This window comes from Canis lupus, chromosome 26 (assembly GCF_003254725.2).
Source record: "Canis lupus dingo isolate Sandy chromosome 26, ASM325472v2, whole genome shotgun sequence".
Taxonomy (NCBI): domain Eukaryota; kingdom Metazoa; phylum Chordata; class Mammalia; order Carnivora; family Canidae; genus Canis; species Canis lupus.
Window position 1 is genome coordinate 2,996,038 of NC_064268.1, and position 11,251 is coordinate 3,007,288.

Below are 11,251 nucleotides of genomic sequence, written 5' to 3' on the forward strand. Positions count from 1 at the left end.
ATATATTCAGATGTCAGCTTCCTGAGGTGTGCCCACGGTGGCTCTGGGCTGAATGAAAAAGGCTGATTTTTAGATTCCTCCAATGGCCAAATGCAGCCTGAGACCATTCCACAGAAAGAGAAGTTGTATGAAATCCTTGGATCCATGCAACAGTATCAAATGATAGATCACTTACTTATTCACCTGGTATTTACTGAGCACCTACCATGTGCTTAGACCTGTTGCAGGCACTGGAGATGGTGCACTGAATGTGACATGACTGCTCTTGAGAATGTTACAGCTAACCAGGCAAGGGATGACATCAAAATAAATTTCAGATCCATCATAAATTATAGAAAGGATGATAAAACAGATTACAGAATAGACAAAAACTGAGTCAATATTGAACTATTTTCTTTTGAAAACAGACACTTTGGTAAAATGAGGCTTACAACCCCACTTGGCCCTCATTGGAAACAGTGGATTTGCTATTGCCACCTCCGGACAGGACACCCAGATTGTCTCCCTGACTGACTTGCCATCTTTGCTATCACTTTCCCTAGAATAGAGAAGTAGTCCTTCCTGGTCACATCTCTACCCAAAAGTGCAAAAAGAAAATATAGGCAGAGGGACGTTGTGTGTTCCCAAGACAATTAGGGAAAAGTCTATTGCTGTTCGAAAGAGAGAACAGCCCTGTGTGTCTCCCATGAAAACACAGACCGTTGTTGTCTAACAAACACGACTTCACACAGCCTGTAACGCCGTCTCTGTGCTCGGAACTCAAGAAAGAAGAAGCGATCTGAAAGTCTTGACAAAACGCTTTTCCAACAGAGTGCCTTTTGAATGTGAATAAAGTGCAGCTGTCCTGCTTTCCCCCACACCCGCCTGCATCCTTGTTTCTGCTCCCGTGGGGCCCTTGGAGCCAGTGAGCTCCCCACCTGCTGACGGAGACCCCCAGAGCAGCAGGAGCCGTGCCCTTCGTGTTGGTCGTGGCTGGCCTGTCGTGGTTGGTCTGTCGTCAGGTGAGTTGGGCCGCCAGGGCCGCCTCCACGCTTCCCCAGACCTGGGGCTGTGAAAACAGAAATTTCCTTTCTTACAGTCTGGAGGCTAGAAGTCCCAGGGTCAGCCGGCAGCAGGGTCGGCTCCTTCTGAGGCCGTGGGGGAGACTGTTCCAGGCCCCTCTCCAGCTCCTGCTGATTTGCTGGCCGTCGTTGGCACTCCTTGGCTTGTAGATGCTTCACCCCCACACCGCCCTCATGTTCACATGGCATTTCCACACGCTGTGTGTGCATCTGTGTCTGAATTCATCCTTTTATCAGGACACCAGGTGTATCGGAGTGGGGTACAAATTGCATCTGCAAGGATCTTGTTTCCAAATAAAGTCCCACCTACTACTGAAGATTAGGACTGCAACACAAGAATTTGGGGGAACACATTTCAACCTATAATGCCCATCTCTGGCCCAAGGTCTGGGCAGCTCCACTTGTGAGCAGATTGAGGGCAGCTGACTACAACACAGGCCAACCCAGCATTGGGCAGGGGCCCACCATGAGCCCGTCCACAAAAGTCTTTACATACCCTCTGTCCACACCCACTTTACAAGCGGGGCTGTGCCAGGACACCCTGAGAGTGCCAGGGAGCATGTATCTGTTTCCTCTGGGAAGGTTCAGAACTGTGAATGACCTTGTTAGTCACTTCCCAGGTATGGTCATGATCTCCTCTCCAGGGGATCCCCCCAGCCATTGTAGCAGCAGCCAGCAGGGCTCTGGTAGGATGGGAGTGACCAGGAGTACACCCCAGGGCAGCCTGTGTCCCCAAGTCCAGCGATCATGGATGATTTGGATTTGCCCTGGGGGTGACTAAGGGGTGATGGAGAAATGGGTAGTGGGAAGAGGATGCTGTGGCCAGAGGTCTAATGGAAGTCTGCCTTGGAGCAGTAGAACTCCTGCCTGAACCAAGACCCTCCTCTCAAAGTCCTGCCCTACACCTGCCCTACATGTGGCCCTACACCTGCCCTATACCTGGCCCTACACCTGCCCTACATCTGGCCCTATACCTGCCATACCCCTGCACCAAATCTGGCCTTACACCTGCCCTATATCTGGCCCCAACTTATGTGTTTATGAGGGAAAAAACACAAATATGTGTGTCATACATGTATGAGTAGGAGAAGGAAAAGGCCAGAGCTACATGAATTTGGGGAGATGTGTTCATTTCCCTGGGGCTGCCATAACAACTGTCCATAGACTGGGAGACTTAAAACAATAGGAACTGCCCCACTGTCCTGGCAGCCAGATGCCCCATATCCGAGTGTGTTGGCAGAGTTGGATCCCCCTGAGGGCTATGATCAAGTCTGCCATGCATGCCTCTGCCCTAGGTACTGGTGGTCCTGGCAATGTCCTGTCACCACACCTCCTTCTGTCTGCTCCCTGGGTCCAAATAGTCCTCCTCCTACACAGACATAAGTCACTGGATTAGGATCTGCCCTGTTCTAGTTTGACCACATCGTAACTCACTTCCATCTGCAGAGACCCTTTCCTAATCAAGTCATATTCACAGGTTCTGAGGGCCAGGACTGCAGTATAACTTGGGGGTTCAGGGATATGATTCTACCCTATTCCAAGGACGAAGCAGTCCCCTCAGATGGGAAGAAGACCGGTCTTGATGTTGGATTTAGTGAGAATCTTTTCATTGCAAATGATATTTTTAAAAAAATTTTTAACTGGGCTTCAGAAAGGAAAAACAATAGAAACACAGAATTTAGTCTTCTGAAGGCTGCACAAGCAAAGGTGCGTCCTACTCCCAGAGTGGTTGATCTGGGGGGTCCTGTGTTACCTGCACCATGTCCAAGCTCTGCGCTTACCTGTTTGACTTCATTCTCAGGCAGAGCTCTTCCACACAAGGGCTTCCAGAAGTTCCAGCCATGTTAGTTTCCCAGCTAAGAATCTGAGTAAAGACAGAAGCCGTCCCCTCATCTTCAGAAAAAGGCCCTTAATTGACCCCTGAAGGCCTGTTTGCATCACAAGCTGAAGTGAAATCAAATCTGTCGCCTGCAAGCTCAGAGGGCCCAGGCCTTGCTCACGGGTATCTCCTTCCAGGCCTGGAAGCTGGGAAGGGAGTAAGCCCCCATCTACACCACATGGGCTACACCACATGGGCTCAGAACAGAGAGGGGACGGTGTCCAAGAGGAAAATCAAAAGACTTTTGCCGTAAGAATAGATCTGGTCCTGCCACACAGTTGACGCAGTTGATGTGCTACTGTTTCCTTGCTTTTTCCACACCCCCCATGCTGGAGCCATAAATACAGGACTCCAGAAAATCGAGGGCCAGGCTGTGGAAGGGAGACCAAGCCTTCTTCAGAGATAACCTGCGTGAAGAGTACAGTGGAGCCCCACCACTCCGGCTGGGTCCCCCTGAGGGTCCCATGGGCCACATGCTCTGTGTCACTGCCTCTTTCTCGATCTGCCAGACTTTGGATTTCTTGTGGCTGCTTTTCTCTGATGTTCAGTCAAGTCTGATCCACCAGTTATGCAAACGGACTCAAAGCACCGTGGTTTGGTTCATAACTTTAAAAGCTCCTGCCTTGTTCTACGTTGCTCTCCCTGCATTCAGAGTATTTCATGGCTTTTAAATGAATCTATGAAGTAGACAGTTGATGTTTGTTAAAAGAAAATTAATAGAGTGACCTTTTTAAAACATAAATCATGTCACTCCCAGCTTAAAACCCTCCAATGATGCCTATACGTCCTCCAGTGGAGTCCAGAGTCCAGACCAAGGCCCACAGGCACCCAGTGACGTGGTGCCACCCATCATCCCCATCCTCATCCCGCCCCTGTCCTGCTCTCCCACTAAGTCCCAGACTCATTGGTCTCCTTTGGTCTTTTCCCCTCATAAAACAGGCTCATCTGCACCTTGGAACCTCTGCCTGTGTAAGCTCTCCTCATCATTCAGCCCCCAGCTCCTACGTCCCTTCCCTTGGCCTGCTCTGATGACCTTAAAGAAGCTTCGCCCTCCTCTTCCTTCCCCACCCAACCCTCTCCCTTTCTACCCTTCATGGTTCTCAGGGCACTCTGGAGCTGTGCTTTCTAAGTATGTTCTCTCTTGCTTGTTGTGTGCCTTACCTTATAGAATATACTTCAAAAGAGCAAGGATCTCATCCAACCTGCTCTCTGCTATATACCCCATGACTGGAGCCATGCCTAGCAAGTCAGCAGCCAGTAAGCAAGCATTTTTGGGTGGATGGATGGGGGGATGGGAGATAGATTGATGGGGAGATGAGGAGGATGGATGGATGGATGGATGGATGGATGGATGGATGGATAGGTGAACAGATGGACAGATGATTTTATGTTTGGATGGATTGATGGGAAAACAGATGGACAATGAATGGTTTATAGAACAGAGGTGATAAAGGCATCATCTAATAAATTAAGTTGGTCACGTGGTGGGAACCAGGAAACTGAACTGTTGCCAGGGAAATTCTAAAAAGGCATCTAGCTAACTGCTGCACCATATGGATGTGACACCAACCTCTTCCTCTGGGCCAAATAGGCAAGTCCAGATTTGGTCACTTTACAGGAGGGAAAAGTAAGTCAGAAGCAATACCTGCCCTCAGGAGACACACAGATGATAATACCTGCCCTTGTCTCTTTCTTAAGACCTTTGCTGGTTTACTTTGATTTTCTGAGCTTCTGCATGCAGAGTGCAGTATGAACTCAGTGTCCCTCTTCTTCCCAGATTAATCTCAGGGTTGTGCCAGTCATGCTGTACACACGAGTGTCTGCAAAGTCTGCTGACGAGCAGAACTTCCCCGGCTCTCTCCTGCCGGGGGAAGGAGACAGGAAGGGGATCCCTTCCTCTCTAGCACCCCCTCCCTGTACTGGAAGTTTTTGGGCACATGGGAGTTGGGGCAGTCCAAGCCTGCCTTGTGGTGCACTTGGGACCCTGTGACTGACAGTGACGAGGACAGTGCACAGTAACAACAGTGACAAGGACTGTGCACAGTAACAACAGTGACGAGGACTGTGCATAGTAACATCCCAATGGGGGCTATGAGGAGTGAGTGGGAGTTCCCCACACTTGGCCCCCGTGGTGGCAGGAGGAGTGTAGCCTGCAGAGCACCCCACCCTCACATGCCCCTCTTGACATGAGATAGATCTGTGTTCCTTACACCACTGCTCTTGTGCTTTATTTATTACTGTAGCAGCAACCTGATTGATACAGCCCGTTAAATACAATACATTCATTAGATGCTACTTAGTTCGCTGAGTGGCTGGCTTCCTGAGAACAGACCTTCATGCTGAGGTGAGAACTTGGGGGTGTGGGGAAGCAACAGGATTCCTCCCCCCCACCCCGTCAGGTGCCCCCGGGGACCTGGTCTGGAAAAGCAGAACAGATGCACCACCTAGACAGTGGGGCCTCTTCTTGATTCTGAGACCAGCTTAAGGAAAACACGGGGGACCCCTTGCCTGCCGCTGTGAACTAATTAGCTGGCCCAGGACTGTCTGCTTTGTTCCATCCCCCAAGACTCGCCCCAGAGGCCTCTGTGCCACCTGGCTCTCCCGGCCGCGCTGCTGGCGCCTTCCCCGCGTGCCCTCGGAGGACTCGGGGCTGCAGGTGCCGTGGCGGCTCAGGCCTACCTCGCTGTGCCCACCCTCCGGGCAGCCGCAGGGAAGGGAGGGGACGGGGCTCTCCTGCCCCTTCCCAGCGGGGGCCGGGGCCGACCACCGGCTCTGACCTCAGCGTGGCCTCAGCTGCTGGGACCAAAGCTCACAATGAAGATGAGATCCTGTGCGTGTTGGCCATGTCTATGTCTTCCTCTGTGAGATTTCTGTTCATGTCTTTTGCCCATTTCATGATTGGATTGTTTGTTTCTTTGGTGTTGAGTTTAAGAAGTTCTTTATAGATCTTGGAAACTAGCCCTTTATCTGACACGTCATTTGCAAATATCTTCTCCCATTCTGTAGGTTGTCTTTTAGTTTTGTTGACTGTATCCTTTGCTGTGCAAAAGCTTCTTATCTTGATGAAGTCCCAAAAGTTCATTTTTGCTTTTCTTTTGCCTTCGTGGACGAATCTTGCAAGAAGTTACTGTGGCCGAGTTCAAAAAGGGTGTTGCCTGTGTTCTCCTCTAGGAGTTTGATGGAATCTTGTCTCACATTTAGATCTTTCATCCATTTTGAGGCACTTAATGGGATGAGCACTGGGTGTTATTCTATATGTTGGCAAATTGAACACCAATAAAAAATAAATTTATTATTTAAAAAAAAGAAGATGAGATCCTTGTTTTTCTTTTAGCCCCTCCCCTTTTCCCATGATCTTAGGAAAATGTAAACCCAAGAAAATCTATCAAGTCACGCAATGAAGCTAAATATCCCACTGATACTTCAAAATGTTCATTTCCGGGCAGCCCCCGTGGCTCAGTGGTTTAGCGCTGCCTTCAGCCCAGGGTGTGATCCTAGAGTCCTGGGATCGAGTCCCACGTCGGGCTCCCTGCATGGAGCCTGCCTCTCCCTCTGCCTGTATTTCTGCCTCTCTCTTTCTCTCTCTCTCTCTCTCTCTCATGAATAAATAAATTTTATAAATAAACAACAAACAAACAAACAAAATGTTCACTTCCCCCAAAGGTTCCACCCATTTCCGCTATCTGGGGTGATTGTGGACTCCATCTGTCCCCGAGGGGCGTGCTCCTTATTTCCTCCCTCTCACCTTCCCATCCTTCCTGTGTGCTGGCACCACTGTCACCGCACATGAGAGTGGCCTCGCTGTTCTGTGGGGATTGCCACATTCCCAAGGGGCACTTTGCCAACCATGACTGTCACCTATAATTCACTGCGGAGAAGAGAGGCACCGGACCTGGAGGGACCCCTGAGGCAGAGCCCAGCCATCTATAAGCAAGAAGACTTTCCAAATTGCATTTTTCCCCCCATGGATAAATAAACAAAATCTAAATCCTTCCCATTTTAAAAAGCCTCAAGGAATATGCAAAACTCAGTGTTCTCCTTAAGGTATTTGAAAATAATTGTGGTAGAGAGAGAGAGAGAGAGAGAGAGAGAGAGAGAGAGAGAGAGAGAAACAGGTTAAATGAACCTGTGGCCCAGAAAATCCCCCACTGGAATTTCAGTGAATGCAGGGCTGTCTCCTCCTCGGAAACACCGCAGCCAGACCACTGTGTGGGCTGCTTACTAGGGCAGGATTCATCTTCTGGACAATCCCATCTGGAAGAACTGGGTCAGGTTGCTTTAAGAAGCCCGCATTCCCTGGGGCATGTGGGTGGCTCAGTGGTTGAGCATCTGCATTTGGCTCAGGTCATGATCCCGGGGTCCTGGGATCAAGTCCTGCATCAGACCCCCCACAGTGAGCCTGCTTCTCCCTCTGCCTAGGAGAGAACACCAAGACTAGGTATTCCTACAGTAGGAGTAACCACTGCCCAAAATAATAATGTGTGTTCATGATTCACTGCTGCACAACAATCTCCCCAAAACTTAGCAGCTTCCAATGATGTGTATTACTCATCACACTTTCTGAGGGCCAGACATCTAGGCATGGTTCACTGGGGGGGGGGTGGCTCAGGTCTCTTGTGAGGTTGCCACCAGATCCTAGCTGGGGTTGGATGATGCACTTCAGGGCAGCTCACCCACTTGTCTGAAAAGTTAGTGCTTGCTTGAGATTCTTGAACATTCAGCTCTGCTCAAGTTTGCTTGAGTAACCTTACACATGGCAGCCATCTTCCCCCAGAGCCAGGGATCCAAGAGACAGCAAGAAGGAAGCCATAGCATGTTTCATGACCCCATTGTGGAAGTCCCACGCCATCATTTCTGGTATTTTCACAGTTACACTGAGTGGTTGTACTTAGCGTGGGAGGGAACCACACAAGGCCCTGAATACCTGGAGGTAAGAACCATGGTGTGCCACCTTGGATGCTGGAGATCACCACCTTCTCAGGTAGGCTCTCTCCAACTACCAACAAAAATAGTCTTCTCTATATTGATGAGCTTACATCCAACTGCTCAGAAAACCCCTAAGGAAAGGGATTGTCTCTTTCCCAACGGTTTCAACAAAAATCTAGAAATGGAGTCCTTGATCTAATCTGAGTTATGCGCCCATCCTTGAACCAGTCACCATATCACCAGGAGGGAATGGAAAGCTTCCACTGGCCCAAAGTTGACCCTATACCCACTCCTCAGCAATCCTCTCCCTTCAAATCACATGACAGTCCTCATGAAATATTTGAGTAAGCTATCTTATTTTCATAAAAAAAGGAAATTGATAGCAGGAAAGATCAACCAAGGTCAATTAAGGCTCTAGTTGCTCCTAAAGAGAACAAAGAATTGGCTGCCCTGAAGTTCAGTGCTCAACTCCTGGCCATGTTCTCCACTCCCCAGGTAGATCGATGGGCATCAGAGGTTCAACCTCGGGACCTTTCCTGTGGGATGAAGGGGAGATGAGATTCCCTAGTTGCCTCTCTTTGGCTATATGGAATATTCACAGCACAGTAAATTCTGTTCTGTTTCTTCCCAATTTCTGAGATGCTTTAAAGTATATGAAGGCTTTGAAAATAATCCTCACCCTGTCTCAATGCTCTTCAAATAAGTGAGACACAATGTGTGCACTTAAAATTTTCCATTTTTTGATATATAATTGTACAGACAGATAGCCTGAGCCCTATGTGTCAATATATACATCTTGGCAGGGAGAAACATCTATTACCAGCAACAGTTGAGCATATTGAGTGGTTGAGTGGATCTGAGCGACTTTGTGCAGGGGTATATGCATGTGAGAGAGCCTAGCCTCGAGCTTCAGGCACAGAAAGTCAAAGGGATTTTCACAGAGTCACATGGCTTACAAGTGACAAAGCCAGAAGTTGAACCTTGTCTCCTGACTCCCCACTCAGTGCTTGCTGGTTAGGGCTACGGGATTATCCAATCCCACTTTCTAGTGACACTCCAAATTACTTGGGATCACCTAGGTTGTGAGCATTCTCTGTGGAACAGTAAAAACAGCTGGCTGTCTGCCCAGGAGTCAAAAGTCACCTGGACACTCTTTGACTCAGAGCCTTCTCATCACTGTTGGGTGCCGGCCAGCAGGTGGGCACATTCTAGGCTTGGTTAACTGGGTACATGCTCTCTCTCCAGCCATTAACTCTCAAACGAGTGACCCAAGGCCAGAAGAGGCAGCTAAAATACATCCATCCCATCGAAGCCTGTTCAACACACTCATCCCTGCTTGGGGTCATTCCTGCTTCCCAGTCTCTAAAGCTATGCTCCTCTCTGTTTCCTCTTTCCTCAATGCATTTGTGAACTTCTAGGGCCTTCCAGAAAATTATATTCCACTTGAATGAATGGGAGTCAGTTTTGTGCCTGCAATCAAACATTCTATCTGAGAAAACTGACCTTCCTCGTATATGCTTCCTGATAATGACAGGGCATGTCTGTTCTCCTAGTATGGCATCTAGGCCACAGTCATTCGGGATCTCTGATGCCTTACATTTTGATAAAGTCCTGTATGAGGTACAAGCTAAACTTGCAGGAAAAAGAAGATACAGATGTACATCACATCCTTTCTCAGCCTCAGCATCTCCAAACATTTCCACCTGCCCCAAGGGAGGCAGAATTTCTTCTGGTAGAGGACCTCTCTCCTTTACCAAATCAGAGCCCTCATCCCAACCCACAGGGAGAAATAAAAGGCTGCAGGGGGAGGGGAGCGATTTCTCTTTAGACATGACTCTGGAGTTGTACACCTCTTCCACTCACATACCATTAGCCTGGACTCGTCACCATGCCACCCTGAGCTGCAAGGGATACTGGGAAATGTCACCAGATGGGCAGCCATGTGCCTGGCGCAAATTTGGGAGATCCTTTTACTAAAAGGAAGACAGAAAGAATGGATTCTGGGGACAGTGAGCAATCTCTGCTCAGGTCCTGACATACCACCTCTCTGAAAACCCATTTCGTGGGGTCTTCCAAAGGCATGTGCCAAGAAGATCCATTGATTGAAGTCGCCTTGGCTGGATATGTGTGGAGATGAGTGTGTATTATACACATGCACATGCATGTGCACACACATACATATATACACACACATACACATACACACAATTTAGATATCTTCATTTATATACATATTTATATATATAAGTATATATGTATTTTATTGTGCTCCCCAGAGGCAAGGGAACCCAGAACAGGTAGAGGTTGTAAGAAAAGTCACTGGGCATCATCTTTAACTGGAGAAGCCTACCCTATGCATTGCAGTGAAGTCTATAGGTCAAGAGTCAGGGCCTCAGGGCTTTGGAGGTGAGGGTATGAGCTGGCTGCTACTGCTGCCCCATCTCATGGAAGAAGCAATTCAGGAAAAGAAGAGTGCAGGCTTTGGGGTTGCACAGGGTCTGGTTTGAACTTCTGCTCTGCCATTTCCCAGCTCGATGCTTTCCTGTTTACAATCATCAGCTGTTATACGTAGAAAGTGGCGGTGGTGATAGCACACACGGCATTGGCTAGTGAGGGAATGAGGCGCATCGCCTGGCTATAGTAAGTGCTCAGCAAGCAGGACTCACCGTCACTGTGAAGTAGTCCAGATCCTTCTTTTGTGGGTGTCGGGGAATGGATTACACCCTGGGCTGTGTCTGCAGCTCCTTGGATCTATTCGGAGAGTGTTCACAAATTACAGACGGAAAGACCCACCCCTAAGAAATGTCAAGTTGGTAGACATGGGGCAGGGCCTGGGGGTTCCTGTTTGTGTGTGTGTGTGTGTGTGTGTGTGTGTGTGTGTGTGTGTTTTATAATAAATTTATTTTTTATTGGTGTTCAATTTGCCAACATACAGAATTACACTCAGTGTTCATCCCGTCAAGTGCCCCCCCTCAATGCCCGTCACCCATTTACCCCCACCCTCCGCCCTCCTCCCCTTCCACCACCCCTAGTTCGTTTCCCAGAGTCAGGAGTCTTTACGTTCTGTCTCCCTTTCTGATATTTCCCACACATTTCTTCTCCCTTCCCTTCTATTCCTTTTCACTATTATTTATATTCCCCAAATGAATGAGAACATATAATGCTTGTCCTTCTCCGATTGACTTACTTCACTCAGCATAATACCCTCCAGTTCCATCCACGTTGAAGCAAATGGTGGGTATTTGTCGTTTCTAATGGCTGAGGAATATTCCATTGTATACATAGACCACATCTTCTCTATCCATTCATCTTTCGATGGACACAGAGGCTCCTTCCACAGTTTGGCTATTGTGGACATTGCTGCTAGAAACATCGGGGTGCAGGT